This window comes from Galeopterus variegatus, unplaced genomic scaffold (assembly GCF_000696425.1).
Source record: "Galeopterus variegatus unplaced genomic scaffold, G_variegatus-3.0.2 Scaffold12066, whole genome shotgun sequence".
Lineage (NCBI taxonomy): Eukaryota > Metazoa > Chordata > Mammalia > Dermoptera > Cynocephalidae > Galeopterus > Galeopterus variegatus.
The window spans coordinates 35,338-40,615 of NW_007738177.1; positions in this window are offsets into that span (position 1 = coordinate 35,338).

Below are 5,278 nucleotides of genomic sequence, written 5' to 3' on the forward strand. Positions count from 1 at the left end.
TCTACAACCCAAGGAACCAACAAATACCAAAAAACAAACAGTAAATCAGAAAGAAAGGAACAAAAATTCTTAGATAGGACACCAAAACCACAAACAACAGAAGAATGAATACATAATTTGGACTTCACAAAAATTAATTACTTTTATACCTTGAAGGAGACCTTCATAAAGTAGAATGACCCATTGAAACTTGTGTACACTGTTGGTGGCAATGGAAAATGGTGTGGCTGCTATGGAAAACAGTGCAATAGGTCCTCAAAAAATTAAAGTTACCCTCATCTGATTCAGGAATATTTCTTCTGGGTATATATCCTGAAGAATTGAAAGCAGGGACTCTGCCTATTTTTTTTTCCTTTGGTACACCCATGTCAATATCAGTATTATGGTTAATAGCAAAAGATGGAAGCCCTGGAAGCCCCTGAAGTTTCTGTCAACAAGTGAATGGGTAAGATTAGAAATGTTATGTTATGTGTGCTTTACCACAACTACAAGTAAAAATTTTGAATAAAATCTCAACTTATAGCATGGAAGAATATTTGAAACTTTATGAGGCTGTCTGATAAAGGTCTTGTAATCAGAATACTTAGAAATGTTTACAACTCAATAGTTAAAATTCAGAACACCCACTTGAAAATGGGCAGTTGTTCTGAATAGGTATTTTTCTGGGGATGTTATACAAATAGCCCAAAGCATATCAGAAAAATGGAAATGAAAACCAGAATGAGGTGATGCTTTGCATGTACTGGAATGGCTAGGATCAAAAAAGTGAGATAGGTTTTGGAGATGATATGGAGAAATCGGAGCACTCATACACTGCAGGTAGTAATATAAAATGGTACAGCTAGTTTGAAAACCAGTCTGGCAGTCTTGCAAATGACTTGCTGTAGAGTTATCATTTGTCCCAAGAATCCTACTTCTAGGTGAATTCCATATGTCCACACACAAATTTGTAAGACAATGGTTATAGTCACATTATCTATAGCAGGTAAAAGTGGAAAGAACCAAATATCAGTCAACAAATGAATAAGGCAAGTGGGCTATGTTAAAAGTTAATTTGACCAAAAAGTGGTTTTTTTTACATGCCTTGCCAGAATGGAGTTCTGAACTCTTGGCCCTGGTGTTGCAGCACCACGCTCTATCCAACTGAGCCTACTGGCTAGCTCATGGAGGAAGTATTGATATATGCTACAGTATGAGTGTGTCTTGAAAAACTTATGGTAACTGAATGCAGCTAATCATAATGACTAGATATTAGGTGATTCCATTCATTTGAAAGTTTACATTAGGAAAAGCTATGGCAACAGAAAGCAGATAAGTTGTCTTGGCCTGGGGATTGGGGAAGGATGATGGGAGTATAGTGGAGTGACTGTTTAAGGCTAAAGAGTTTTTTTCTCCTAAGTTATGAAAATGTTCTAAAACTGGTGATGGTTGCAGTACCTGACTATACTAAAAAAAAATCATTCAATTGTATGAATTAAAAGGTTGCATTGTATACTATGTGTATATCAATATATGAAAATGTTCTAAAACTGGTGATGGTTGCAGTACCTGACTATACTAAAAAAAATCATTCAATTGTATGAATTAAAAGGTTGCATTGTATACTATGTGTATATCAATAAAGTTCAAGGAAATTAATGCATTAGGCATTCTGATCTAATCTACTGCGTATACAGTAAGAATTTGAAGGTACATCCCTAATTTAATTAACCTTTTATTTTTACTTCTACTGGTGAAAGTAAACATTCATTCCTCTTAGAGATATTGTAGTTGTCTACATTTGAAGTTATCTAGAATACACTCACTAACTGATCTACAAAATTTCCTTCAAGAGTAAAATGTATACCTGAATATTTAAATGAACACATCTCAGAGCTCCTGGCTGGTCTGAGAAGAGTCCCTGCACCCAGGCTAGGGCTGTGGGGTTCAAACTTCCACCCAGAGCCAAGTGCTGGGGAGGTCACAGGATTCCTTACCTAAAGTCCCATGTATGGGGTGGTGTAGTGGATTGAATGTTCCCTGCAAACCCATTGAACCTTGAATTGTGTCCCCCAAATTTTATGTATTAGAAACAGCCCCCACTGTGACAGTGTTAAGAGGGTGGGAAATCCTATTACAGTAATTGAAAGATGGGGCCTTGAAGAGGTGATTAAATTCCAGGACCATGCCATAGTGAATGGATTAAAAATGGTGGTCATAGGCGTGGTTTGGAGGGCTTGAAAAGGAGAGTGAATGAAGAGGTTACTCTTCGCTCTTTCTGCTCTGTCATTTTTGCAATGTGATACCCTCATTGGTGTATCAGGTAACCTGAAGTTACCACCAAAGAGAGCCTTCACCAGCTGTGTTCCCTGGATTTTAGACTTCATAGCCTCTGAAACTGTAAGCAATAAATTTTATTTTCTTTGTAATTCACCCAGTTTTAGGTATTTTGTCAGCAAGCAACAGAAACGAGCTAGTACACAGGGTGGGATGGTTGGAAGGAGATGGGTGACCTCAAGGGTCAAAGGCGAAAACAGCCAGACTCTATTACAGGTGGTGACATCACTTTCAATGTGTTTGTTAGTAAGCAAAGGTCACAGTTCATGAGTGACCTTGCGCCCTTAGGCCAAGCTCCTGATCCCTGGACATCACCAGAGCCTCCTGTTTCAGTTTGGTCTGGTGGAGTCACCCCTTTTGCTGTGGGCATTTCACTCCAAGTGGAAACAGCCTGGAATTCCCTGTGCAGCCTTGCGCCCCTTGTTCCGAATGCAGCTGCAGGCTGAGGTTCAGGGCAATAGGTGTAGCTAAATGCAAATACCCCTGCCAGAGACAGACCCGGTTCTGTTGTGCCACATAATCTCATGGCCACCTCTCTGGTACCAAGGGGTGGGCTGAGGCCTTGGGATCCGTCCTGCCGCTGGCGTCGGATGAAGTGGCTGCTGCCCGCATGGTGTGTAAGTGGCTTAGGCATTCCCACCCCACAGGAGGTCCTGCCTCACCTTCCCTAAGGAGCTGGGCTAGGGCGGTCAGAGCCCATGTGCTCAGCGTGCCATATGGGAGCAACCTCTGTTCCTTGAGTAGAGCTGGGGACAAGAAGGGTCCTCCTTTCCTAGCACACCCACAGAGGACTTGACCTCAGCAATGGGAAGCTGGGGCAGGATAGAGATCTGAAGTCTTGCTCTTCCTAGAAAAATGCCCCTTACTGATGTGGGGAGAGGGCACCTGTGTCCCAGGGAGAGGGCGCCTGTGTCCTTGGCTGTACTGTCTGGAGTGGACATTTCACCTTGCTGGGCTGAGGGGGCAGTGGGGCAGTGAGGATCCAAATACCACTGACCCTCACGTTGCTCCCAAAACCGTCATAGATTCTCTAGAATATGTGTTCCTCGTTTCCTGTTGGCTTTTACGGCCATTTCCAGAGATAAACATTTGTTTTAAAATAACTATCCCCATTTTCGCTGGAGAGTGGGTCTGTGGAGTGCTGTGCTGTCATGTCACCCTCGTGTATTTCATGTGCTGTCCGTGTCAGCAGATGCTCTGCAGTTTCCTGGACGATGCAGTCAGCCTGTAAAAATGTCACTTACTGTATTTACAAACAACATAGAAAAAATTAAATTGTTACGATTTGCAAAAATATATACTTAATAATAATTATTGTATAGGGTATTAACACATGAAGAAGGAGCTTCACATTAAAAATAAGTTATTTCGGCCAGCCCGGTGGCGCACTGCTACAGTGCGCTGCTTGGGAGCACGGCGGCGCTCCCGCCGAGGGTTCGGATCCCATATATAGACTGGTTCCCGCTCACTGGCTGAGCGAGGGGCCGGCGCAGCACCGAGGGTTGCGATTCCGTTGCTGGTCCGGGTCCGGTACGGGCGTGACACTGAGGGTTGCGGTCCATTGCCGGACACGAAAAAAGACAAAAAGGAAAAAAAAATAAGTTATTTGATTCATAAACAATTAAAGATAAAATATGGGTAATACACTTTTTTTTTTTTGTCTGTCATGAATTTGTTATAGTGAATGTCAAGTTTCAAAACGCAGCCCGAGGTTTAGAGGTGGCCTGAATACTGGCTGCGGGCACATCCTCTAACATTCAGTCTGCTAGCCTCAAACTCATGAGGATAAAAATGTTATTAGTTTCTTGTTTATGTGAAAGAAAGCCATTGGAACTACCTATTTTTCAGTTTTTATGTGAAAGAAAGCCAGTGAAGTTACATATTTTTTTTTTGATATACTAATTTAAGGCAGTTAATACAAAGTGAAATACTTTGCTTTTTTTGTTGTTCATTTAAAAATGAATCTTGCAGCTTTTCTCATATCAACACGTGCCTTTCCTAATTTTTAAAATGGTGCATAAGATGATAGAAGTTTCTGTAACCAGTTCTGTCTAAATAGACACTGAGCATGTTCCCCATATCAAGCTTCTGCTACTCGTTCCTTGCTGAAATATGTATCAAGGTAAACATTAGTGAACTCGTTATAGAAGACTTTAAAGTCTCTACTGAACAAAAACTGTGAAACCAAACTGGGGAGGTGGTTAAAAAACATGGCAAGAATGTTTTTGAATTTTTCATGCTTAAATAATTTTCTATATTTTGTAATAAATATACTTAGAAAAGAAAGTGTTAAATGTTTTAAATTTATATTTAAATAATAGTTATTGTATAACATTCTGTAGAATGGATGCCCACAGTAAGAAATAGACCTTGACTAGTTTATAGTTACCCTGTGTAGCTCTTCTGTGACATTTTCTTCCTGTCCTCAGAGGTGTCCACTATCCATGATGTTGTGAATATTTGCTATAGCTTTATTACCAGTGTTTTGTTTACTTTTGCCTTTTTTTGCACTTTATATGAAAACAAATAAATGAATAATGTGTGTTTTTTCTTTCACGTTGTTTCACACATGTTGGTATCTGATGCTTGAGTTGTCCAATTTGCTGAAGCATTCCAGTTATTATAAAAGTTGAGTTTTTTAATTTGTATGTTTGGCTATTGTGGACAGTGCTTCTCTGACCTTACCTAAGTTTCCAAGCACTGCACACAATTCTCTGACAAGATTTCTAACACAATTTTTTAATTAAATTTTTAAAATAAATTGTATATAATATGTTATTTTGAAATATGTGTTCATGTAGAAAGGAGGGAGAATCGAAATAATTAATCTCTAAATTATGTAACATACTTATCAATTTTTTTGGTGAGAACACTTAAAATCCAGTCTCAGCAATCTTCACAAATACAATTTATTGTTATTCATGGTAGTCCCCATTTTGTACAGTAGATCTCTTGATATTTT